The 27,269-nt window shown below is 48.2% G+C and overlaps 1 long non-coding RNA gene across 3 annotated transcripts in view; it reads left to right on the top strand.

Annotated features, from left to right (window-relative positions):
- LOC138847748 (uncharacterized) overlaps nt 1-23,521 on the top strand; it is a 31,843-nt gene extending 8,322 nt beyond the window's left edge. The window contains exons 3-4 of one of the 3 annotated variants that reach the window (XR_016228075.1): nt 349-435; nt 14,598-14,831. This is a non-coding gene — a long non-coding RNA (uncharacterized LOC138847748). Of the gene's footprint in view, nt 1-348; nt 436-14,597; nt 14,832-23,409 lie in introns of those variants that run through there. The other 2 variants (XR_016228076.1, XR_011385707.2) reach the window with 2 other exon arrangements.
- Nucleotides 23,522-27,269: the final 3,748 nt, after the last annotated feature.

The raw sequence follows: 27,269 nt of genomic DNA, 5'->3' as shown, positions 1-27,269 counted from the left end.
GGCAGGAGCCCCAAACTCCATCCCGGTCTCCCACATAGGTGGCAGGGACTGGATATTTGAGCCATCATTTGCTTCCTTCCAAGTGCATTAGCAGGAAGCTGGACTGGAAGCAGAAGCAGAGGCAGGACTCCATCCCAGGTGCTCTAACAGGGGACATGGGCATCCCGAGCAACAGCCCAGTCTGCTCTGCCACCACACTCAGTCCCCAGTGTATTGTGATAGCTAGAATAAAACTGCCTGCCTTTGAGAGGGAATTAGGATTAGATGAGGTCATGAGGGTGGGCCTTTGGTGGATTTGTAAGAAGAGGAAGAGAGACTTGGTTTGGCACATGTGCTCTGTTTTGCCAGATGATGCTGTCTGCTGTGTGATGAAGCAGCAGGAAGGCCCTCACCAGCTCCAGCACCATGCTCTTGGACTTCCCAGCCTCTAGAACTGTGAGCCATATTAACTTATACTTCTAAAAAATTACCCCATTTCAGATATTTTGTTATAGCCACAGGAGAGAAACTAAGACAGTGAGTATCCTGGGGTGCAATGTGTACCTGTTTCTCTAAGAGAGCTATCTAAGCACCATGGACGTGCTTGTATAACTGCCTTTGGTTCCAAAAGCTGTTCAGTCTCTATTTTGGGTGAAGCAGTCATGATTCACTTGGAGCCTGAAACAAGTCACTTCACCATTCTGTACCTCAGGTTCCTCATTTATGAAACAAGGAGAATGAGAGCCACCCCCTATGTTTCACATATAGATAGGGAATTGTTTTATCTAGGTGGGGAAAAAAAAACCACAAAGGAGAAAAGTATCAAATCAAAGTGATATTTTCATCATTTAAGAAATGTTCACTGGCGCTGGTGCTGTGGCGTAGTGGGTTATGCCTCCACCTGTGGTGCCAGCATCCCGTATGGGCGCTGTTTTGTGTCCTGGCCGCTCTACTTCTGATCCAGCTCTCTGCTATGGCCTGGGAAAGCAGTGGAAGATGGCCCAAGTCCTTGGGCCTCTGCACCTATGCAGAAGACCTGGAAGAAGCTCCTGGCTCCTGCATTCTGATCCGCCCAGCTCTGGCCATTACAGCCATTTGGGGAGTAAACCAGCTGATGGAAGACCTCTGTCTCTCTCTGTTTCCCCCGACCCCCACCGCCCTCTCTTTGTAACTATGCCTCTCAAATAAGTAGATAAATCTTTAAACAAATGTGTACTGAACACCATGCTAAGTCAGGGCTGGGGGGAAGACAAATAAGTGTAAAACATGGCCTCTGCTGTCACAGAATTGAGGCAAGAAGACATACACACATACACAGATCATAACAGAGGATGCAGCAGGTTGTGATACATGCCATCTAGACTGCTCTCCTCTACCAGGGAGCCTATATGCTATTCACTTTTGTAAACACAGAGGGAAGGAATGAATGGATGGTACTGAAAATGAAGGAGCTGTTCTAAGAAGGTGGGTTTGAGAGTTTGGGGAACTTTCAAAGTTGAAGTTTGAATCAAGTGTGGAAACATGGACAGGATTCGCATTGTCAGATGGGGAAGAAAGACTATTTTAGGTGGGAGTAGCTATGGGGATAAGGGAGGAGATATCCAGTACTCAGAAACTCAGAGATGGGAATGGTCAAGTAGCTTTTGGAAATGGTGAGTTTAGGAAACAGTGGTTGGAGGGGATGGTTCATTCATTTACTCAGTAAAACCCACAATGTACTGTCCCAACAGGTGAGCATACAGTGGTGAACAAGAAAGATATTAGCCCTTGACCTCATAGAAGTGACATCTGTTGACTGTGGTGTGTGTGTTTTATTTTTTTAAGATTTATTTATTTATTTATTTATTTAGAAGGCAGAGTTACAGAGAGAGACAGAGACAGACAGACAGACAGACAGAGAGATCTTCCAGCCACTGGTTCACTCCCCAAATGGCCACAATGGCCAGAGCTGAGCCAACCCAGACCAGGAGCTTTATCCATGTCTCCCACATAGGTGCAGGGGCCCAAGTAGGTGGGCCATCTTCCTCTGCTTTCCCAGGTGCATTAGCAGGGAGCTGGATCAGAAGTGGAGCAGCCAGGACTCGATCTTGTGCCCATATGAGATGCCAGCACTGCAGATGGTGGCTTTACTTGCTATGCCACAGCACGGGCCCACAGTGTTTAAGTGGGTGTTTAGAAAGATCACAGGAGATAAAAAGGTAAGTTGAGGCTGGTCATGGAAAGTGAAGTGTTTGGGAGCCACTGAAGAGTTCCAACTTAGAGAATGACAGGAGAAATGTTACCTTTAGGATAGTAGTCTGTCAGGGTTGCACACAGTGTGATTGAGGGAAGAGAGGAGCTGAAGCTAGACAGTCAGGTATCAAGTGTCCTAGGATTAAACCTCCATAGGACCAGGAAGGAAGGGAGAATATAAGGTGAGGACATCACCCAGGGAGAGGCAACAGGCTAAGGCCCTGATCAGACATGAAAACAAAAAGCATTCTCAGGTTTCAAGGCTCAAGTATTTATTATAATTATCATTTAGTCAGCTCTGTATAAGCAAGATCAGACCTTATACTTGAAGGAGGATGACCAGGGCCTAAGGCCTAAGGTTCAATCTTCTTCTCACTCATGGCTCTCCATATTCCTTCCAAATGGACATTTCTCTTCTAGCTCCCTGGGTAAGGAGCGTCATATTCCACTTGGAATATAGGCCACTGCATACTAAATCTTGTCTTGCCTTCCTCGAAGAGTCAGTGCAAAAAGGAGGCAGCTTGTCATGTGAGGCAAGTCCTTTAAGCTTCTCAGATGAATGTTGCTATATTAGGACCAAGGACTGTTATGCAACAAGACCCAGCTACACCTTTCCTTGATGCCTGTACTTCACAGCAAAGACTACCTGTTGAACTAACAGATGTCGTATTTTGGAAAAATGATCATTCCTGGGGGTTCATTCTCCATTAATCTCACAGGAGCTCAGTTTCAGCATTAGCTATTTTGGATATGGGGAAAGAATCTCTATTAAATGAAGCAGTGGTGACATGGTAGAATAGATGGAAATGTTTTACATTATGATCTGTATAAAGCTAGAATAGTGCTAGGATTTCAACTGGTTCATAACTGACAAACAAGAAGCCTCCTTTTCCTCTCCCCCAGCCAAGGCAGGCATTCCATCTTGGGGGCCCCCAGCCTGCTTTACATCCCTTACCACCCCCTGACAGAAGGTATATGCTCACATGTCCCTGTCCCCAGTAGACTATGAATATTTGGAGGAGACGATTTTATTCATTTGCAGATCGCTAGCACCTGGTACTGAGCCTAGAACATAGTAGGTACTCAATAAATATTGATTAGATAACTGGGTAGAATATATGCATTTCCTCACTCTACATGGATGATGGAGCAGGCCTGGAGATCACTGTTATTTTGTTATCACTTTAAAAACTGAAACCACATCAACATTTAAAACTTTGCTCTGCCGAAGACCCTGTTAAGGGGATGAAAAGGCAAACATTGGGAGAAAATATTTGCAAATCATGTATCCGATAAAGGACTTATATCTAGAATACATAAAGAACTCTCAAAACTCAACAATAAATAATCCAGTTAGAAAATGGGCCGAAGACATGAACAGATATTTCACTGACGACGTCATATAAATAACAAGTAAGCACATGAAAAGATGTTCATCATCAGCCATTAGACAAATACAAATGAAAAGCACACACCTATCAGAATGGCCAGAATTAAAAATAGTGACAACACCAAATGCTGGTGAGGATGCAGAGAAACTGGATCTCTGCTGCATTGCTGGTGGGAATGTAAAATGACACAGCCACTCTGGAAAGTGATTTGGCAGTTCCTTTTAAAACTAAAAACAGACTTACCGTATGACCCAGCACTTAATTCTTGGGCATTTATCCCAGAGAAATGAAAACTTACTTTCTCACAGAAACTGCTACACAAATGTGGTTAGCAACTTTATTTGTCATAACCAAAGACTGCAAACGATCCAAATGTCTTTCAATGGGTGACTGCTTAGAGGAACTGTGGTACATCCGTGCCGTAGAATTCTACTCAACTCGGGAAACAACCACCTGGATGGCGCCCAGGGAATTATGCTGAGTGGGAAAACAAAGCCCATCTCAAAAGGATGCATAGCTGTTGATGCCATCTATATAACACTCGTGGAACAGCATAATTCTAGGGAGGAAGATCAGCTTAGTGTGGCTGGGGTGAGGGAACAGAAGGGGAGTAGGTGTGACTCTAAAAGGATGGCCTGAGGGAGCCTTGTGGTGATAGTGGAGTTAAGTATCTTGATGGGTGCGAACTACATGTGATAAAATTGCATCAGGGTGGGTGTTTGGCATGGCAGTTAAAATGCCACGTGAGATGCCCACATCCCATATGGGAATGCTTGGGCTCGAGTCCCAACTCTGCTCCTGATTCCAGCTTCCTGCTAGGAGGCAGCAGGTGATGGCTCAAGTACTTTGAGTCCTTGCCCACCATGTGGGAGACCCAAATAGAGATTCTGGCTCCTGGTATTGGCCTGGCCCAGCCCTTGGCTGTTGCTGGCATTTGGTGAGTGAACCAGTGGATGAATGATCACTCTGTGTGTCTCTTGACCTTTCAAATAAATATAAATAAATAAAATTGGCATGGAGAGACATAGCCACACACAAATGAGTGCATGTAAGACTGGTGAAATCTGAATAAGGGCTGTGGATTGTACCAGCATCAGTTTCCTGGTTTTGATTCTGTAGACGGTTGTGCAACTTCCTGTTGACTATAATTATTTCAAAATTTAAAGTTTTAAGAAATGAAACCAGTCAGCATCTCTGACTTGCAACTTTTTCTTTTATGCACACCCTGTATTTTCAAAACTGCTCCTTACATCATGATTTGTAAGAACTCCAAGGCAATTAAAATATATCTAGAGCCTCCCAACATGCCTTTAAAGTTTGAATTCTTTTGTCATTGTTTGATGGTGGTAACAATGGGAGCAGGTTTCTTTCTTTTTTTTTTTTTTTAAGGATTTATTTATTTATTTGAAAGGCAGAGTTGCAGAAAGGCAGAGGCAGAGACAGAGAGAGAGAGAGATTTTTCCATCTGCTGGTTCACTCCCCAGATGGCCACAACGGCTAGAGCTGTGCTGATCCGAAGCCAGGAACCAGGAGATTCCTTTGGGTCTCCCACAGGGGTACAGGAGCCCAAGGACTTGGGCCATTTTCTACTGCTTTCCCAGGCCATAGCAGAGAGCTGGATTAGAAGTGGAGCAAGGACTCGAACCAGCACCCATAAGGGATGCCGGCACTGCAGGCGGCAGCTTTACCTGCTATGTCACAACGCCGGCCCAGCAGGTTTCGTTTTGTTTTGTTTCGTTTCGTTTCGTTTCTTTTTTTTCTTTTCTTTTCTTTTTAAGATTGATTTATTTATTTGAAAGTCAGAGTTACACAGAGAGGGAAGGAGAGGCAGAGAGAGAGAGAGAGAGAGAGTCTTCCATCTGCTGTTTCACTCCCCAGTTAGCCACAACGGCTATAGCTGCGCCAATCCAAAGCCAGGAGCTTCTTCCAGGTCTTCCCAGGCAGGTGCAGGGGCCCAAGGACTTGGGCCATCTTCCACTGCTTTCCCAGGCTATAGCAGAGAGCTGGATCAGAAGTAGAGCAGCCAGGACTTGAACTGGTGCTCATATGGGATGCCAGTACTGCAAGTGGCAGCTTTACCTGCTGTGCCACAGTGCCAGCCCAGCAGGTTTCTTTTAAATGCCCAATCCCAATTTCTTCCCGCCTCCTTCCTTCTTTGCTGGGCATGAAAATCATCTTCGTCTTTGATAAAACTCTTCTGACAAATGCTAGGGTGAAGTGTTTCTCAAGATTCTGGAAGATTAATCCAAAGTCAACACCAGCTGGCCTTGTACTTATTGAACTTCTCTTTTGTAGTCACCCCTGAAGGTTTACTGGATGGCTCCCTACTTGGTAGTTAACCATCACAGCCTCCTGGCGGTACTTCTTTACCTCATCGCAAGGGCAAGTGGCAAACGTTTCTCCCAGGACCTTCAGCATCAGGTTGGCTGGGGAAGCAGAGAGAAAAGAAAGGCAAGTCCCCTAAGGGACACTTTCTGTCCAGCAAGACCTGGGAGCCGGTGCCTGTGAGGGTGTCAAGATGCAGTTCTTGGCTGCTGACTTCAGCCTGGCCCAGCCCACGCTGTTGGGGGGCATTTGGGGAGTCTGTGTGTGTGTGTGTGTCTGTGTGTGTATGTATGTCACTTTGCCTTTCAAATAAGTAAACTTAAATACACATACACACACACAGGGTATCCATGAAGTCCAGACATGTAGATACTATCATTTTTTTCTGAAGATGTCCTTAACGCTCTTCTATATTTTTACCTGTTTCCAGACTGTGTAGTTAGCTAGGGTGTATGGCTCAACTGCAGCATGAATGGAGCTGTTTTCAGCCTTGCTATTTATAGGATTCCCGTGGGTTACCCAACTCCAAGCCACTCAGTTTCAGGACTTCTAAGTCATAGACTCATTCACTAGGTCAGCATTCTTGAGTTCCATCTCCGTTTCGTGACAGCATTCCCAGTAGGTGGGAGAAAGCAATTCCTGTTGATGATCAACCTTGTGGGGGCACTGATCCCTGCACAGATTCTTTGCGTCATAGTCTTAGGAGCGCCTCAACATAATCACATGCTTTGTACTTCTGAGAGGGAGGAGTTAGTGAAACTCTGGGATCTCTCTGCCAGCTTGGTGACGGTGCTACCCTCACTGACTTCATGTTTCTAATTGTTCAACCATGAGTTGACCAGCCTTGTCATAAGAAACAACTCGTGAAAACTCATCAAGAAAATGACTGCTCTGTTCAAGTCATTTCATTTTTTTAAAAATTTATTTATTTATTTGAAAGGCAGAGTTACAGAGAGGCAGAAGCAGAGGGAGAGGAGAGAGAGGTCTTCCATCTGCTGGTTCACTTCCCAAATGGCCGCACTGCCAGAGCTGGGCCAATCCGAAACCAGGAGTGAGGAGCTTCTTCTGGGTCTCCCATGCAGGTGCAGGGACCCAAGGATTTGAGCCATCTTCTACTGCTTTCCCAGGCCATAGCAGAGAGTTGGATTGGAAGTGAAGCAGCCAGGACCTGAACCGGCACCCATACAGAATGCCAACTCTGCAGGTGGTGGCTTTACCTGCTATGCCACAGCACCGGCCCCCATTTCACTTTTTTTTTTAAACTTATTTAATTTATTTAGTTGAAAGGCAGAGAGAAAAAAAGAGATACCTTCCATCCTCTGGTTCACTCCCCAAATGCCCACAACAGCCAAGACAGGCCCAGGCCAAAGTAAGTAGCTTGAAACTCAATCCAGGTCTCCCACATGGATGGCAGGGACCCAAATACTTGAGCCATCATCTGCTGCCTCCCATGGTGCATTTTAGCAGGAAACTGGAATCAGAATTGGAGCCAGGACTCAAACCCCAGGATTCCTATATGGGATGCAGGTGTCCCAAACAACATCTTAATCTCTGTACCCAACACCCACCCCTGTTCCAGTCATTTCTACAACAGAAGGAATCCCAGGCAAAGTGCTTGGAAAGTCTCTCTTTACCCACTTTCTTAAGCCAGTGTCTGAGGAAACACCTGTACTGCTGTGTCCCCAGAAGCACTCAGTTCTTAGGAGATAATAAAGAGATGTGTAAGAGAGTCTAACAGCAGTAAAACCATAGAGACGGGAAACAATTTTTCCAGTCAGCTATGGAACATTGACCCAGAATTGCTTCTGTAGTTCCACCAAGGCTGCCCCCTTCCCCACCCTGAATGCTACAAATAGCTAATGTTGCCACAGTTACTCTACAAGATAAGCCTGGTACTACAGTTCGAGACCGTTATTACTTATTTCTTTTCCTTAATTGTGAACTTTGGACTTCTAGTCTAGCAAAGGACCGATGAGTGAGATTTAAGGAGAAGTTAATTGAACTCTAAAATCTGGGCATGCTGGGAGATGCTAAGCAGGTTAAGATGGATCGATTGGCACATCCTCATGCGAGCAGATTGTTGTTTGGAGCTAAAATATCGGTGTGCTTGGCAAGAAAGAAAATATTGGGCTTAATCTCAGTTCTAATGATCTGTTGCTGTATAAAAGCCACCCCAAACTTTAGTGGCTTAAAATACCTATTTATTATTCTTCACAATTCTTTGGAATGATAAGTTCAGCCATGTGATTCTTCTGTGCGCTTCTGATTTGAGTTGCAGTTAGATGGGGGATAAGACAGCCCTTACCTGAATCTTCTTCCCGCACATGGCTGGCACCTGGGGATGGAGTGGCTGGAAAACCGCTGTAGGCTTCCTTATAGCATAGCGGGCTCAGAGACTTGGGCTCCCCCAAGCCAGTTGCTGTGCTGAGATGCGGATGGTAGCTATGAGACTCCTTAGGACCTAGCTTTGGAAGTCATGCAGTGTCATTCTGAGGAATTCTACTAGCCAAAAAACCAAGAGCCTGAATATCTGTCCATTGTGAGGTGGCCTTCTCTGGGGTTTAGCTCTTACGGTCTGGCGCTCTGGAGCAGGCATGTCTTGAGTTTCAAACACCGGATACTGAAGCGGGTCTCAAATGCGAATGCCAGATCCATACAGGGCCTTCCATCCTTTTCCTGACATTCTAGGAACACCATGCAGGCTGCCAGGCACTGACGCAGCCCGTCTGCAGGCCCAGTGCACCGAGGGGCCCAAGCCTTCCTTATCCTCACCACGCTTTCTCCTCCTTACCACCAGCTTTCACAGCACAGGGTACAGCAGTTCCACCTCAGCCATCTACTTCTACTTGTGTCTGCTTTTACCTTTCCCCTTTGTCTTCTAGAGCTTCTTTCCAACCTATACTTACTTGCTTCAGTAAAAGCTCTCCCTCTTTTAATTACATATATAAGCCCAAACCCTATCCCCAAGCAAGACTGATGTTAAACCACAGTGATTTTAGTGTTAAGCTTGTCTTAAAAAAAAAAAAGTCATAAATTATGAAATAAAATCAGACACAAAGATGCAGTTAACTTCAAGCCCTGAACTCTGAATTCTCAGAAGTACCTATCAAAATCTCTCTCCTTGGAGGCCGGCGCTGTGGCTCAGTGGGTCAACGCCCTGGCCTGAAGCGCTGGCATCCCTTATGGGCGCCGGTTCAAGACCTGCTGCTCCTCTTCCAATCCAGCTCTTTGCTATGGCCTGGGAAAGCAGTAGAAGATGGCCCAAGTCCTTGGGCCCCTGCACCCACGTGGGAGACCTGGAAGAAGCCCCTGGCTCCTGGCTTCAGATCGGTGCAGCTCCAGCCGTTGTGGCCATCTAGGGAGTGAACCAGTGGATGGAAGACCTCTCTCTCTCTCTCTCTCTCTCTCTGCCTCTCCTCTCTCTGTGTAACTCTGACTTTCAAATAAATAAATAAATATTTTTTAAAAATCTCCTGAAAATTAACAGCTTTTTCCTTGCTCCCTCTTAAGTCTAATTGCTTTACACGTTAGTGTTTCAAATGAATAAAACCTGTCTTGTTTTCTGTTGTAAAATTGTTTCTGTTTGTTTTTAAAATTATCACAAGATGGCATTTTTTTTCTGCTCCTTCTTTTTCATACGAGATGAGGATTTAGCTGTGTTACAAGTTATGTAGAATTTTGAGGTCTAGCCTAGGAATCTAACACCCACTTGAACATTGTTCTGTTTTTCTCTGGGAAGCAGCATTCCAAACTCCAAACCACAAACTTCAAAATGACATTTTATGGGCACGCCCCATTTAGATCCAGCTCTTGCCTGCTCATTTGGTTCTTTCCTTTGAGTTAGATCCTGAACTTGAATTTTGGGGCACATCATTGAAAACTTGAAAAGCAAAATTGATGTGGGGATTTTAGGAATGTTCTGGTTGGGTTCAGGTCCAAGTTGTTCATCCCCATATCATTCTATCTCCTTCAGCTGAAACCTTTAGCCTAAACTGGAACTCAGGGAGGGTGGAAATTTCCCTTTAGAAACAATTTTCTACTTAAACACAAACTGGTGCTTAACATCATTGGTCAGTTTGGGGGCACCACTATCCGGACTGGTGATCTCTGGGGTCATTGTCTACAAGTGTCTACTTGCCCATTTTTTCCCCTTTATTTTCATTTGCGAGAGAGAGAAAGCGAGCGAGCAACCATCTGTTGGTTCTTTCCCCAAATACCTGCAACATCAGGACTGGTTTGGGCCAGGCCAAAGTCTGGAGCAAGAAACTCATTCCAAATGTCCCATGTGGATGGCAGGGACCCAATCACTTGAGCCATCACTGCTGCCTCCCAGAAGTGCATTAGCAGGAAGCTGGATCAGAAGTAGAAGAGGGACTGGATCTCAGGCACTCTGATATGGAATAGGGGCACCCCAAGCAGCAGCTTAATCACTGGGCCAAATGCCTGCCCTCAGCTGTGCCCCTCCAGCTGCTGGTACCCAAAGACAGTGGGAACATCAGTGCACACAGCAGGAAGGAGGGAGGGTGGTAGACCAACCTGTGATAGCCATTATTACCTGTATTGTAGTGACGTGGCTGTCATGGACTCCTGTCATACTCCTCAATAAAGTGCTTAGGAACAGGACTGAGGACCCCCCAAAAAAGCAAAATCCCTTCCACAGCTCTAAGCTATGAGGAAACAATGTTAGGTACATGACTTCCAGCACTCCGGCTGAACAAAAATGTAAATTTGCAACAAAAAAGAATCTGGGGCCGGCAGTTGTGGTATAGCTGGTTAAGCTGCACTGCTTGGGATACCCACATCCCATATTGGGGCAGTTCAAGTCCCAGATATTCTACTTGCAGTCCAGCTCCCTGCAAATGTATCCTGAGAGGCAGCAGATGATGGCCCAAGTGCTTGGGCCCCTGCCACCCACATGGGAGATGTAGATGGAGTTCTGGGCTCCTGTCTTCAGCCTGGCCCAACCCTGGCTACCTCAGGCCTTTGGGAAATAAACCAGCAGATGGGAGATCTCTCTCTCTCTCTTTCTCTCTCTCTCTCTCTCCCCCTGTCAAGCAGATGAAAATAAACATTTTATAAAATAATCACCCTGGGTTTCCTTTTGAAGGCAATCCTAGAGAAAATAGAAATAGGATTTCAGTCACATACAATATTCTAGAATCCCCAACTTGTTCATTATGTAAAATAAGTCATGATTTTATGCAGATGTTTGTTCATTATGGATGGATTTTACTCAGACATTCTCATTTTCAACTGAACTATCCAGAAAATTAGGGCATGCCAGGGGAGCTTTGGGATGAGCCACAGTGCTTACAACTTTCACAAGACATACAAATTTTGACTTAAGCTGGGGGAAAGGGGAGGGAATCTTCTCAAAAAGCCACCAAATATGTTGCCCTTCAATCTCATGAACTCTAAGCGAATCACTGCCTGGAAATAAAGTTTCCATCATGTCTCCAGGTCTGCTGAAATGCCAAAGAAAACCAGAGTCAGTCTACTTCATGGCATCTCTGAGAGTTGCCAAAACCTGGGGTAATTCTCAGAGAATGTCAGCTCTGTGGTCCACAGCTGGAGCACTGACCAGCTTCCACACAGGGCTCCAGTAAAACCTAGAATATGGTATTTCACCACCCAGATTACAAATAACCCCCTCCTGCCTGCCCCCATGACTATTGATCTCAAGAAGATGCAAGGGAATGAGGAAGAGGGGTCTTCAAAAAAATTCCTGGAGGGGCAGATGTTTGACCTAGTGGTGAAGATGGCCATGTCCCAATTGTGAATGCTTGCATTTAATACCCACCTCCAGTCCTGACTCCAGCTTCCTGCTAATGTAGATCCTGGGAGGTAGTAGTAATGGCTCATTACTTGAGCCATTTGGGTTTCTGCCACCCATGTGGAAGACCTGGATTCCTGGCTCCTGATTTCGTCCTTGGCCCAATCCCAGCCATTGCACACATTTAGAGAATGAACCAGCAGAGGGGAGTCCTCTCTGTCTATATATCTCTGTCTCCCTGCCTCTCAAAAAGAAAGTTCCTGGAAAATGAATACTATGAAAAGAAAACTATGCATGGTTTGCAAAAATTTTGTGCCAAAATAAACTTCTTTTAATTCTATTGTCCACAAACTTTTTGAAGTTCCCTCTTATTCTCATGAACTGCTAATAGAAGGATAGTTTGCAGTCAACCTTTATGGAGGATAATTTGTCAGTATCAAAATCCTTAAATGAAAGTGTTTATACCCTTTTTGTGTTAACTTTTTGTTACTTTAACTAAAATATCTGAGAGGAGCTACTTAGGAAGGAAGAGGATTTATTTCTGTTTGCAATTTTGGAGGTTCACAGTCCAAGATCAAGGGACCCCATTAGCCTGACATCTGATGAGGGTTGCAGAATATGTTCAGGGGGAGGATCCCACGGTGAATTGGGAGGCAGAGAGACACAGGGAGCACACTCTCAGATATTTTACCTAATTTAATGAAGATCTAACACAGGAAATTGGTAGTGGGGGAGGGGGTCATGACTATTAACTCTATCTGAAGTAGAGGAACCTTTGGAATTGTTTTATCAATTTGAAAGTTTGGAGGAGCATGCTAGAGAAAGCCTAGAATGCTGTTCTAGGTGATCCTGATGAGGGCTTAGCAGACCAGAACGCTGGTTGAATTTAGGACAGAAAATGCAGAGCTGATGAGGTCTCAGATGGACATGAGAATTCCATTGGTAATTGCACTAAAGGCCATACTTGTTGTATGGTGACAAAGAATCTGCCTTTTTTGTGTCTATGTCCTAAGACTTTCTGGGAGGCTGAACTTAAAGATGGTGGACTGGTTTGTTTTTGATAAAGGAGATCTCAAGACAGCAAAGCATTCAGGCTGCAGCGTGGGTGTTTCTGGCAACTTTCAGTGAAAATCGTGAGCAAAAAGGAGCAGATTAGAAAGATTTGGAAATTTTGCAGCCTCGCCAGAGAAGGAATGAAGGAAAAGTGGTGTGTTTGGGACAGGAACATGCTTCAGAGAAACAGCCTGCTAAAGAGAATAGCACAGGTACAAGGGAGCCATGTGCTAATGGGTAAAGCTGTGGGAAAAAGACCTTGAAGACATTTCAGGGATCTTTGAGGCTGTCCCTCCACAGGATGCTGGCTTTTTAGGTGTGCAGAACATGAGAGTTAGGGGCCATGGTAGCTTCCACCAAGATTTCAATGGAAAGCCTTGAGGACCAGGCAGAGCTGCGCCACAGGGTTGGAGCCCCTGTTAGGAGCAAAGTGTCGTAAAGCTGTGAGTGCAGCTGCAGAGGAGACCCCAGAAAAGTGGAGGTGCCAAGCATGTGGGACACCCAGTGAGGAAAGCTGTAAGCAGTATCCCAGACAAGCCTGGGAAAGCTGCAGACATCGGCACACAGCCTTGGGGAGTAGCTTTGTGGGCAAAGTCCATAGGGGCCTCCACCTAGGTAGAGGACAAACTCAGTATCCAGACAGAGATTGGTCACAGGGACAGAGTTACTGCAAAGAGCCCGTATTGGAGCAATGCTGAGCAGAAATGTAAGGTCAGTGCTACTGCAGAGAGTCCTCACCAGGGCAACAGCTAGTGGAGCTACAGAAAAGAGACCGCCACCTGTGAGAACTGAAGGGTGGACTGCAACCAGCAGAGCCACGGGGGCGGGGCTGCCTAAGCCCTTGGGAGCTCATCCACTACCGTGCTGTGCCCAGGATGCCATACCTAGAGCTTTATATTTAATGTTTGCCCTGCTGGATTTTGATCTTATTTCAGCCTTGTGAATCCTTTTTGCTTCCCTGTTTCCCCTGTTTGGAATGGACATATAGACCCTGTGCCTGTCCTGCCAGTATGTAATTTGTATTTAACTGTACAAAGGCTCACAGCTAAGGGAGTTTGCCTTGAGGTTCAGATGAGACTTTGAACTTTTGAATTAATGTTGGACTGAGTTAAGACTTGGGTACTTTGGGGGATGGACTGATTATATTTTGCATTATGAGATAAACATGAACCTTTTGGGGGACTGAAGCAGAATGTTGTGGTTTGAATAATAGTTTGGTATCCCCCCAAAGCCCACGTATTGAGATTTTGGTCCTCAGAGTCTTATGTTAATGGTTGGTGGCTTATGGATAGAGATTTGATTTCATTATGGCATCTAGGTGGTAGGCCCAGTGGGAGGCCTTCAGTCAATGGGGACTTGTTCTGAGAAGGTAGTTCTCATGAGAGGGTTGGTTATTTAAGCTGAGTTTGGCCTCACTTCTCTCTCTGCTTTCTGGCTCACCATGTTATCCTCACTCCAGACCTATTCTGCCATTCATCACCCTTATCAGATACCAATACAATAAGACTTGCCTAATCTTGAACTGTGAACCTGCAAAACTGTAAGCCGAGATAAACGTTCTTCCTTCCTAAGAAACTCCTCTCAGGTATTTAAGTTGAAATAACAAAAAGCTGACTAATATACCCTTTCATTCAAAAACTCCACTTTTTATACAGAACTTTGCTGCAGCGGGGGAAAGTTTTAAAATAAGAACTCCACTTCTTGCATTGCATTAACAGAACACAAATCTTAGAAAGTGTATTAAGAGGCTGGCACTGTGGCATAGCAGGTAAAGCTGCCACCTGCAGTGCCAGCATCCCATATGGGCACTGGTTCGAGTCCCAACTGCTCCACTTACGATCCAGCTCTCTGCTATGGCCTGGGAAAGCTGTAGAAGATGGCTCAAGTCCTTGGACCCCTGCACCCACGTGGGAGACCCAGAGGAAGCTCCTGGTTCCTGGCTTCAGATCGGCACAGCTCTGGCCATTGCAGCCAACTGGGGAGTGAACCAGCGGATGGAAGATCTCTCTCTCTGTCTCTCTTTCTCTGCCTCTCTATAACTCTGCCTTTCAAATAAATAAATTGATCTTTAAGAAATATATTAATGTTTATCTCAATATTATTTATGATAGCAACAAACAATAAAGAAGACACTCAAATGTTTGAATACTATGAAGTCTTTTAAGTCATTAAAGTTGTGGGAAAATGTCCATGTTATCTTACACAGAAGGAGGCAGACCACAAAGGAACATCTTCCCCGGATTTGGAGGCAGAATGTGTGTTTATGTTTGTACAGAGAAACAATGAGAGAAATACATATCAAAATGCTAAAATGGCTGTCTCTGGCTGGTGGAATTAAAGCTGAATTTATAGTCTTCTTTGTGCTTGTTTGTTTTTTTGTTTGTTTGTTTGACAGGCAGAGTGGACAGTGAGAGAGAGAGACAGAGAGAAAGGTCTTCCTTTTTGCCATTGGTTCACCCTCCAATGGCCGCCGTGGCCGGCGCACGGCGGCCGGCGCACCGCAGCCAGCGCACCGTGATGATCCGAAGCCAGAAGCCAGGTGCTTCCTCCTGGTCTTCCATGTGGGTGCAGGGCCCAAGTACTTGGGCCATCCTCCACTGCACTCCCGGGCCACAGCAAAGAGCTGGCCTGGAAGAGGGGCACCCGGGACAGAATCCGGCGCCCCGACTGGGACTAGAACCCAGTGTGCCGGCGCCGCAAGGCAGAGGATTAGCCTAGTGAGCCACGGCGCCGGCCTTTGTGCTTGTTTTATTTTCCAATTTTCCAATGATTGTTAAATGCTTTTATAATCGGAAAGAAACGTATTCTAGCAAAATGGTGGCTTTGTAGCACCCCTTTGTTCTCCTTCTGTGAACCTCATTTGTGTCACAAACTCCTTTGAGAATGTGGTAACTGTGAACTTCCCAGAAATGCAAATACAGAGTCAGATCTAGGGGTTCAGAGGTCCTGAGTAGAGCACTGATCAGCCGTAGTGTGGGTAGCTGCTACCTCATGGATTCCGTTGGCTCTTTGCATGTGCTCCGGGGCTGCTGGGGTCCCCAACCTTCTGCCCAGCCCATCAGCCACTGCAAGAACAGGCAGGGCTCATCCTCAGTGTATCCATACAGCCAAATGAGTGTCTTGGATGTGTCCCAGTTTAGTCTCTCAGGATGACATCAACAACCGAGAGGTGTGGGTGGGGAAAATCTCAGTGTTCCAGAATCCTGCTCCCTAAGCCAGGGCACTAAGAATGGAGCGCGTGGACCACTTCTGTAGCTTCCTAATAAGCCTGGTCACTTGGTGTTCCCCAGGCACTGGGGAGCATGTACTCAGATGACTCTTATTAGCATGCAGCTAGCATGACGCTTGAGAACTTGCAAATTAATAGCAGGCAGTCATTACTGAGAAACCTGACTCAGTACAGGAGCAAAGTGATGAGAGCAGAAAGCAATGACTGGTGGCTGGGAAACCACCATCACCAGGTTACGATCTGAGACTAGAATTCAACGACTTAGTGGTAAAGATGAAAGGAGGCAGAGCTTCAAACCATAGTCCCGCTGGACCCAAGAAGTTGACCTTCAAGGAAGGTCATGAGCCTTAGATATATGTATGTAGGGGCTGAGGCCGGAGAAGGGTGATAGGGCCAATTTGTGAAGACTTGTAGCTCTTGCTGCTGAACTGAAAGCTAGCTGATCATATGATCAGGGCTGGAGATGGGAGGTCAGAGGAGCTGCAGGTAGGGGGCCATGGGAGTGATGGGATGTGAACCAAGACAGAGAGATGTTTGGACTGTAGGACCCAGCGGGTCTGAGGAAAGGTGCGATTGGGGGTGCTGCTGAAGTCCTTGAGAAAGTCTCTGAGACAGCTAGCCTGGGAGACGCTTTGGATGACTCCACTCACCAAGACCACAAGTACGTGAGGCAGAGCTCAAGTGGGAGGACGTGATGAGCTGTTGTAGGCTTGTTAATTCGAAGAGTCTGAAGACATCCCAGTGGAGATGTCCAGCAGACATTAGGAAATAGCAGCAGGAGCTGGCATCTAAGGAGCCAGATGACGTGGCTGCTAAGATGAACACCGACCAGGCTGCGTTTATAGTGCACAGTATCTCGGCAGAGGTAATAGCTATGGTTTGCACCTCATTGGTATCACCAGCAGTGAGGATGGGAGTGGGCATATTTTCGGACTGACGTTAGTAACCCAGCTCAGAACAGGCACAGAGCCAGGAGACCAGGATGGCAGGAGAACTGGAAATCGTGTTATAGACACTTAGGAAAGTGTATGTCAGTGTTGTTCAGAAGTGCTCTAGACTGAGTGATCAGCATGTATCAGGATAGGAAAATGCAAGCTTTTTCGAACCAGCATCAAGGCACAGAGGATTAAACAGCCACTTATGAAGCTGGCATCCGCATCCAAGCATCCGTTGAAATCCCAGCAATTCTGCTTGCAATTCAGCTCCCTGCTAATGTGCCTGGGAAAGCAGTGCTTGGCCCCTGACATCCACATGGGAGACATGGATGGAGTTCCAGGCTCCTGAGTTCAGCCTAGCTCAGCCCCAGCCATTGCAGCCATTTGGGGAGTGAACCAATGGATGAAAGACCTGTTTCTCTTTTGGTCTCTCCCTCTCTCTCTCTGTCATTCTGCCTTTCAAGTGAACAAATAAATAAATCTTTTTTAAAAATGCATTTTTGGGGGACTGGCGCTGTGGTGTAGCAGGTAAAGCCTCCACCTATGGCACTGGCATCCCATATGGGTGCCCATTTGAGTCCCGGCTGCTCCACTTCCAATCCAGCTCCCTGCTAATGGGCCTGGGAAAGCAGCAGAAGATGACCCAAGTGCTTGAGCTCCTGCTCCCGTGTGGGAGACACAGAAGAAGCTCCAGGCTCCTGACTTCAGTTCGGCCCAGCCCTGGCCATTGCAGCCATTTGGGGGGTGACCCAGCAGAAGAAAGATCTCTTTCTCGCTTTCTCTCCTTCTTTCTCTCTGTAACTCTGCTTTTCAAATAAATAAAACAAATCTTTTTGCAAATACATTTTTAAAAAGAAAAATGGAAGCTTTGAGAATCTAGCTACAATAAATGTGAAATTTCAGAGTCAGGTGCTAAATCACCACATAGAGATTTATAAAAGAAGTAGTTCCCCAGGTCTTAACCAGATCAGACAGGAAAGATGAGGGGTGGGCATTGTGGCACAGTGGGCTAAGCCACTGCTTGCCACACCTGCATCCCGTATTGGCATCCAGCTCTTGTGCTTCTGATCCAGCTTCCTCCTGATGCCCCTGGGAAGGCATCGGAAGGTGGCTGAAGTACTTGGACCCTCTCACCCGTGTGGGAGCCCTGGACGGATTTCCAGGCTCCTGGCCTTGGCCTGGCCCAACCCTGTCTGTTGTAGCCATTTAGAAGGTGAACCAGAGATGGAAGATCTCTCTCTCTCTCTCTCTCTCTCTCTCTCTCTCTCTCTTTCTCTTTCTCTTTCTCTTTCTTTCTCTCATTCTCATTCTCACACTGTGCCTTTCAAATAAATAAATCAAAAGGGGGGGGGGCGGAGATCAGACTAGGAAGAGAGAAATATATGAAAGACTGGTGGGAGACAGGGAGTAGTTGCTTTATCTGATTCTTCACCCAAACCCTAAAAATGAAAGATTATATAGGGAGAGCTGTAAAGATGTATGGGGAAAGGTTTTATCTTTTTTTAAAAAAAAAAAAAAGATGTAGATAGCAACGACTTTTTTTAAAAGATTTATTTTTGAAAGTTACACACAGAGAGAAGGGGAGGCAGAGACAGGGAGGGAGAGAGAGAGAGAGAGAAAGGTCTTCCATCCACTCCCTATCTGGCCGCAATGGCTGGAGCTGCACCGATCTGAAGCCAGGAGCCAGGAGCTTCTCTGGGTCCCACCCCCACGTGGGGCTGTCAGCACTGCAGGTGGCAGTTTTACCCGCTACACCACAACTCGGACTCCAGGTTTTTCTTTTAATCCCAAGTCTAATGAGGGATCCATCTGAGCCAGTCTGCCCCACCCCCAAAGACCTGAGCAAAGGGCTTCCTTGCAATTCGTTTATTTTGTGGAATGATCCCGAGGAACAGGAGTGAGGGACAGGGAGGAACGAAAGAGCTTGTATTGGCCAGCGCCGCGGCTCACTAGGCTAATCCTCCGCCTTGCGGCGCCGGCACACTGGGTTCTAGTCCCGGTCGGGGCGCCGGATTCTGTCCCGGTTGCCCCTTTTCCAGGCCAGCTCTCTGCTGTGGCCCGGGAGTGCAGTGGAGGATGGCCCAAGTGCTTGGGCCCTGCACCCCATGGGAGACCAGGAGAAGCACCTGGCTCCTGCCTTCGGATCAGCGCAGTGCACCTGCCGCAGCGCGCTGGCCGAGGCGGCCATTGGAGGGTGAACCAACGGCAAAGGAAGACCTTTCTCTCTGTCTCTCTCTCTCACTGTCCACTCTGCCTGTCAAAAGCAAAACAAAACAAAACAAAAAACTTGTATTAACAAGCTCATTACTGCTGTGGTAACAGGTTTCCTACCACTGAGGGCTTTCTCTGGAGCTATGGAAATGCGGAAATGCATCTCAGGATTGTCTGCCCAAAAGGTGGGAGAGAGCAGTCTAGAAGCCCCAGGGCCAGCAGGTGAGCTTACTCTTGTGACTGAGGGAGGTGCTGCTGTCCTGTGGGTCCCGTCATCCCCTGTCGCTCCCCGTCTTCATGGGGGAACGACACTAAACCCTGCCTAGGCTTCATATCCGAGTCACGGCACCATTATGTCGCTCCCCCTCTTCGTGGAGGAACGGCACAGGACCCTGCGCTGTTCTTTCGTCTGCTCGGCCCTCCCCGGGTTTGCTGCTGGTTCTTCCCGGGTTGGCTACTATCCCTTCCACCTCCGTGGAAGGGCAGTTCCCCCTGGCCACTTTCCCCACTTCCGCAGGGGAGCGGCACACCGCCGGCCGGCTCTCTGGGGGCTGCACAGGTGTTCCCCTTAGATGTTCCCCTTAGATGTTCCTGGTGCATGTTGTCTCTCTCCTCCTTTATAGTCCTCCTCCGCCAATCCCAACTCGGCTGCCCACACGCCGAGTACGCTGCTCTCCAATCAGGAGCAAGTCCTACAGTTTATTGGTTGAACTGGAGGCAGCTGTGCGGAAGCTGTTTACTTCTCTCCCAGCGCCATATTGTGGGAGAGCAGATGCATAGAATAAGTCTTAATTCCAGTAACTCAGTCCAGTCCGGGCTGCTCCCCACAGATCCCCCTTTCTTTTTATTTCTTGGCGTTGATACGCGCCTGTCTTCGGTGTCCCGCGGCACACACTCTGCTCTACTTGCTAGAGTTGCCACAGGTTCTTACAAGTCCTATCAATCAGGCAAACCGAATCCGGGTCCTCTCTTCGCCATGTTGTGAGGAGGTTTTTAGGCGCTGATGCGTGCCTGTATTCGGTGCCCTGCAGCGCATGCTCTGCTCTGCCCGAAGGGGCTTACAAGCCCTAACAATCAGGCAAACCGAATCCAAGCCTTCTCATTGCCGTATTGTGGGGGAGACTTATTAGTGTTGGTTCGTGCCTATCTTCGGTGACCTGCAGCTCATACTCTGGTCGAGCTGCTTGCTGGTGCTTACCGCCTTAATCAGGCAGACCGAATCCAAGCCTCCTAATTGCTGTATTGTGGGGAGGCCTTACTGATGTTAATTCGTGCCTGTCTTCGGTGACCTGCAGTGCATAAGCTGCTAGCCGCCCGCAGGTGCTCATCGCCTCACTTAATCAGGCAGACCGAATCCAAGCTCTCACATTGCAGTGTTGTGGGGAGGCCTTTCTATTTCTCTATTTCTCTATCTCCGGGCTTTCCTATTTCTCCCATTTTACTTCTATCTTCCAGCATTCCTATTTCTCTCATTTTACTTCTAAACTTCTGTTTCTCTTATCCCTGCGGCTTCCCGGCGCCTCGCCCCGCCGGCGGGCTCCGCCCCGAGGCTGCTTCTCGGCACCTCGCCGGCTCTGAGCCGCTTCAGCCCGCGCCTCTCTCATCTGCGCGGCTCGGCTTTGCGCGCACACTCCGCGGTTACGCACTAGCCCCGCGTTCCCTATCTATTCACGCCCCGTGCTCTCTCTGCACGCGGCGGCTTCCGCGAGTCACACAGTGTAGCTTGCGTCTCCACCACTAGCATTCAATCCAAGTTCCCCGGGCTAGCCTGGCGAATTCAACCCAGCTTACGTCTCCGCCCCACGGTTTGGCTTCCCGTCCTTTGCTCCCCGGGCTAATCAGACGGATCCCAACCAGGCTTACGTTTCCGCTTCTGGTTTTAACTTTTCGCCCCCTATTCCCGGGCTAACTTGAGAATCCCAAAGTGGCTTTCGTCTCCGCCTCGGCCTGCCCCCCGTGGCTTCAATTTCCCTAACATTTTTCTCTACCCGGTATGTTTTATCTCCGGGCATTCCTATTTCTCCCATTTTACTTCTATCTTCCAGCATTCCTATTTCTCTCATTTTACTTCTAAACTTCTATTTCTCTTATCCCTGCAGCTTGTCAAGTTGGTGAGAGGCAGCTGGGTAGAAGCTGTTTACTTCTCTCCCAGCGCCATATTGTGGGAGAGCAGATGCATAGAATAAGTCTTAATTCCAGTAACTCAGTCCAGTCCGGGCTGCTCCCCACAATCCCCATACCTGACGAGGCCGATACAAGCTGTGTCCTGGCTTAGACCCCTGCCAGGCTTGGAGAGAGGCAGGTCGAGGAGCTGTGCCTAGTCCCTTGCTGCTACTCCTTCTACCCACGCTTCCTCCCCAGGAGCTAGTTGGGAGGAGCAGAGAGGAAGTGCAAGTTGGAAGAAAAGATAGGGAGCCAGCACTTCCTCCTGGAGGAGTGCAGCTGGAAGCAGGCCTGAGCCGTGGAAGAGAGAAGTTATGGAGACTCTCTTGGGCTGAATAGTCTAGTCACGGGAGAGGTTGTATTTGTAGCTTTGGTGGACAAAAAGGCTATGACCTAGGAAAAGTCACGGGGCCCAGGGCAGTATTTATTCCAGAATGGGATTTATTTTTTTCCAATGTATTAATCAGGGTTCTTTGGAGAGACAGAACCAGCAGGAGCTGTATTAGTCTGTTTTCTGCAACTATAATGACATACCTGAGGCTGGGTAACTTATATGTTTCACTCATTGTTTCAGAGGCTGAAAGTCCAAACAGCACGGTACGGGCTCTGGCGACGGCACCCTAACTACAGCACCTGCCGACGGATGGCGTCATGGCAGGAGCCCATGTGCCCAGGAGAGATCATGTGGGGAGACAGGAAGCCAGAGCAAGGGGGACGGGCCAGACGTGCTCTGTTTATAGCAACCCTCTCCCAAGAACTAATGCACAAGAGTAACCATAATCCCTTCATAATGACCCAAGGACCTCCCACTGGCCCCACCTCTTAAAGGTCCCACCACCTCTTAACATCACCACGCTGGGGACCAAGTTCCCAACACATGAACCCTTAGGGGGCACACCACATCCAAACCGTAGGAGACCTCAAGGTGTAAGGGCCTTCCTTGCATTTCTGAGAACTGACTTGGTGTCATCAGAGCATCGAGAAGACCCGTATACCTGGAACACTGTGGAGAGAGAGTCTTCAGGAGTTACAGAGAGCTCAGCAGGGCCAGAGTAAGTTGAGCCACATGAGTAGGAGGCTAACAGGTTCCATGATCTGCAGGGTGAGTCAGCAAGTTGGAGACTAGGGGGAGCCAATGGTGTGGTTGCCATCGAAATGGTAACAGGCTGGAGACCCAGGAAGAGCTGATGTTTCCATTTGAGCCAGAAGACAGGAAGAAAAGTGGTGTCCCAGCTTGCAGACAGGTGGAAGGATTTCCCCTTCTCAGAAGACGGCCAGGCTTTTTGTTCTGTTGAGGTCTGTGGGTGGTTGGATGAGGCCTACCGTGTTAGAGAGGACCATCTGCTGTATTCGGTCTATTTCAATGCTAATCTCATCCAAAAGTATCCTCACAGAAACACCCAAAAAGAATGCTTTGCCGAATACTTAGGCACCCCTTGACCTGGTCAAGTTGACACATAAAATTATCACATCCAGGTAATGCCCATTGAATGGATTTTAAAGGAGACTCAAAAAAAAGTAGTGTTTTCATTACGTGCAAGTCAAGCCTAGACAACATGCGGTTACGTTCTTAGAACTCACACAGAACCTCCTGTGGGCCCTGCTGACCCTGACCCTGACCCTTCGTTACCTGTCCCTGACTTCCACTCTTTAACCAGCCTCCTCCTGCCTTCCTTCTCCATGTTGACACACAGTTAGTACCTTCCTGGCTCTCAGTCTTGGGCTCTGCCCTCTGAACTGCAGGCAGCATCCTCCCCCGCCCCCCCCCCGCCCCCCCCGGAGCTGCATCTAATGCTCTCCCTGTTAGACTCGGTCTCGAAATCAGCCAAGGCATGACTGTCTCTAACTTGCTAAAAGATGCCGCACCCTTCTCCAAAACAGCCTGGTGATTGCTTCAGCATGCAGGCCGTGCTCTGAGAGGGCCCCAAAGCCCAATCCTAGCGGCTGGGCTGGGGTGTGACAATCACAGGGACTAGGGGTTGTTTCCCCTTCTTTTTCCTACACTGCTTACACCAGGGGACCCAGAGACTCCCTTTGGAGCTCCAGTAGCTCCAACGCTTGCCGATCTTCTCAAGTACATACTTCAAGCCAAGATCTTTTTGATTTTAACTATTCCAGGTTGGACAGAGGAAGGAACTACTTGATAGTTGGTCACTGCCTCAGGATGAAATAAACCCATGGTCACTGCACTGTGTTCTGAGTCTGATAAGAAAGAGAGGTGATACCATCCTGCTTATTAATAATTTTTCAATATTAATAAGCCTTGTGGGGGCTGATGCTGTGGCACAGTGGCCTGAAGCACCGGTTCGAGTCCTGGCTGCTCCTCTTCCGATCCAGCTCTCTGCTATGGCCTGGGAAAGCAGTAGAAGATGACCGAAGTCCTTGGGCCCCTGCACCCACGTGGGAGACCCGGAAGAGGCTCCTGGTTCCTGGCTTCGGATCGGCGCAGCTCTGGCCGTTGCGGCCATCTAGGGAGTGAACCAGCAGATGGAAGACCTCTCTCTCTCTCTCTCTCTCTCTCTCTGCCTCTCCTTCTCTCTGTGTAACTCAGACTTTCAAATAAATAAATAAATATTTAAAAAAATATAAACCTTGTGGGCTCTTGCCACTATTCAGAGAATTCTGAATACTGGCTCAAATAGACCAGAAAACATGGTAAGTTTTAAGGATTTTATTCAGTGAGAGAAATGCACAGGGGAGTGAGGGCTTTATGTGGGAGAGAAAAAGAAGTCTGGAAGCGAAGTTGGGTCCATAGCAAGCAGAGAGCAGGCCACGAGTGAGCCACGTGGAGCACAGAGCACGCATGCAGGCAGGAAAGCAGGGAGCGGGCCCAACGGGGAACAAGGGCCTTTTATCCACTTCCAAAGGGGAGTAGTGACATAGCCTAATTGGCAGGTGGGCAAACAGGTGAGATCTGGTAGGGGCCTGAGATCCCGCAGGGGCATGGTGAGGGTGTGGTCAGGGCACGACCACTCGAGCTCCTGGAGCTGGGGAAGCTCCTGTCTCAGATAAGCCTCCCTCAAGGTGGAGCCTGCGACACAGGTTCTCAGCTAAGTGACTTCCTGAGGGAGGCCCTCAGCAGGAAGCTGTAAGGAGTGAGGGGAATGGGAACAGAAGGCAAGAGCAAGGACGTGGTTTCAGGCAGTCAGCTTGGGCCAGGGCCCCCAGGAGCTCTGGGGCAGACCCTATACCTCAGAGCCCGTTCTGCCTGACCATAACGCTTTAGTATCTTCCACGCCGCTGGCTTCAACTTGCCAATGTCCTATAAAGTTGTGTGTGTGTGTGTGTGTGTGTGTGTGTGTGTGTGTTTTAAGAGGCAGAGAGACAGGAGGCCTCCATCTGTGAGCCCACTTCTCAAGGGCTCCTAACAGCCAGGGTTGGGCCAGAAAGCCAGGAATCCAAACCAGACCTCCCACATGCTGCTGCCTCCCAGGGTGCATATTAGCGGGAAGCCAAAGTCAGGAGCCACAGCCGAGACTTGAACCCAGGCACTCCAGCAGGAGATACAGATGTGCCAACCCCATCTTAACCGCTAGGCCAGATGCCCACCCTCCCATGAACTTTCTGAAGTATTGTCATACTTGTCTCATTTGTTTTTGTTTGTTCATGGCTCCATAAATATAATCACAAATAGTTTCAGAGAATTACAACTGGATGGAAGATCTCTTTGTCTCTCTTTCTCTCTTTGTTGCTCTGACTTTCAAATAAATAAATCTCTTAGAAATTTTTATAAAAGTTTAACAGTGTATACTTTCGCACAAATAAAACAATAAAAATGTAAAAAGATGACATTGTTATGTAAAAGAATATGTGTATATAGCCCGAGTCACGTAGATGAGAGTGAACAGTGGTCATGGCTGGAAGGTAGGAGTCCAGAGCATGTTCTGTACTGTACATTTCCACAGCATTAGAATGTCTGATAATGAGCCTATAATCTTGTAATCGTAAGATAATTAAAGGTGGAAAAAACCAGAGCAGGATCTCATGTGAAGGATTACCGTGAAAAGAACTTGGGCTCTGGCTGCGGTCACCCCAGGGGAGGAAGGGATTTGCTTTCCCTTAAGTCCCTGTGCATGGTGGGGGGAGCGGAGGAAGCGGAGATCTTCCCCTACACAAGGAGAACTTGGGGGCAGGTGGGTGGGCAACAGAGCACATGCACCCCCCACAGCCAACCACCACCCCACACGCCTGGGGCCTGGCCAGGGGGCCTGAGGCCGCCAAGTGCACAGCAGCTAAGAGCCACACAAGCAGAGGCCCCGAGACGAGGACACAGGCCCAGCCTCACGGCTGCACCCCCAGACATTCTGCCTCATGGGCAACAGGGACGTGGGCCAGGGGGCTGGGAGGGCAGTGGCTCTGAAGTGTTTTGCTCCTCCCCTTTGCTCCCAGGTTGCTAGGGCAAACAACATAAACACCCCAGTGGGCTTCATTACTGATTAATGCGCTCCAGCTTTATGGCTGCCAGCCCAGGTGGCTCCCTGCTCCTCCTAATACTGGATTCAAAGCTTTGTGATTCTCCCCCAGCCCAGGCCCCTGCAGTGCAGTTAATGGGGCGGGGGGGGGGGGGGCTCCACCTCCTCTACCGAGGCCTGGTGAACTGGCCTTGCCTTGGCCTCTCTGCTTGTGTGCGTCACCATCCAGCCATTAGGGCCTCCTAAAGCAGACTGGTTGAGCAGCTATGCGCCTCCCCAAGGCTGACCCCGACTTAGGCCCCTGAACCCATCCTACATGCCCCGCCCCCATCTCGGAAGCCTGTCTTGATTTCCACAGTCTTTCATGTGTTCCCTGTCTCCTTTACCAGACTTCCTCCTCCCAAGCTGTAACATGATCTGCATATCCCCCATCTCACCCCCCACGCCCTTATCCTGCACATCCCCATCCTTAGTACAGACCCTCCTCGCCTTGCCCCTTGCCACCGGCAGCAGTTGTCTGACTCTGTCTGCCCAACACCTCCTAGACATTCCAGGTTCTTTCTTAAAAGCCAGTCTGAACAGAGCAGGCAATGTGGCGCAGTGGTTAAGTCACTGCTTGCGATGCCTGCATTCCACATCAGAGTGCCTGGTTTGAATTCTGGCTCCTCCGCTTCTGATCCAGCTTCCTGCTGATACAAACCCTGCAAGGCAACGGATGATGGCCCAAGTACTTGCGTTCCTGCCATTCACATAAAAAGTCCTGGATGGAGTTCCAGGTGTGGCTTTGGCCTGGCCCAGCCATAGCTGCTGCAGGCATTTGGGGAGTGAAGCAGCAGATGGAAGATCTCTGTCTCTTTGCCTTTCATATAAAATGAAAATAAATTAAAATAAAAACAAAAACCAATATTATTAAAGTGTACCTTACATACAAATGAAAGAATTTTAACTGTACATGTTGATGAGTGTTTTTAAAGATTTATTTATTTGCTGGGGCCGGCGCTATGGCATAGCGGGTAAAGCCGCTGCCTGCAGTGCCAGCATCCCATATGGGCACCGGGTCGAGTCCTGGCTGCTCCACTTCCGATCCAGCTCTCTGCTATGGCCTAGGGAAGCAATAGAGGATGGCCCAAGTTCTTGGGCCCCTGCACCTGCGTGGGAGACCTAGAAGAAGCTCCTGGCTTCTGATCGACACAGCTCTGGCCGTTGCGAATTGGAGAATGAACTAGCGGATGGAAGACCTCTCTCTCTCTCTCTCTCTGCCTCTCCTTCTCTCTCTATGTAACTCTGACTTTCAAATAAATAAATAAGTCTTTAAAAAAAAAGGATTTATTTATTTGGGAGCTGACACTGTGGTGCAGCAGGTTAAGTTACTGCCTTCAGTAACGGCATCCCATATGGGTGCCAGTTCGAGTCCAGGCTGCTCCACTTCTGATCCAGCTCCCTGCTAATGGCCTAAGAAAGCAGCAGAAAATGGGCCCAAGTGGCCCAAGTCCTTAGGCTCCTGCAACCCATGTGGGAGACCAGGAAGAAGTTCCTGGCTCCTAGCTTCGCCCTGGCCCAGCCCCA

Source organism: Oryctolagus cuniculus, chromosome X (genome assembly GCF_051225735.1).
Source record: "Oryctolagus cuniculus isolate XC-2025 breed Fujian yellow rabbit chromosome X, ASM5122573v1, whole genome shotgun sequence".
Classification (NCBI taxonomy): domain Eukaryota; kingdom Metazoa; phylum Chordata; class Mammalia; order Lagomorpha; family Leporidae; genus Oryctolagus; species Oryctolagus cuniculus.
Note: the sequence above shows the minus strand (reverse complement) of the source record. Positions and strands in the feature narration are given on the sequence as shown.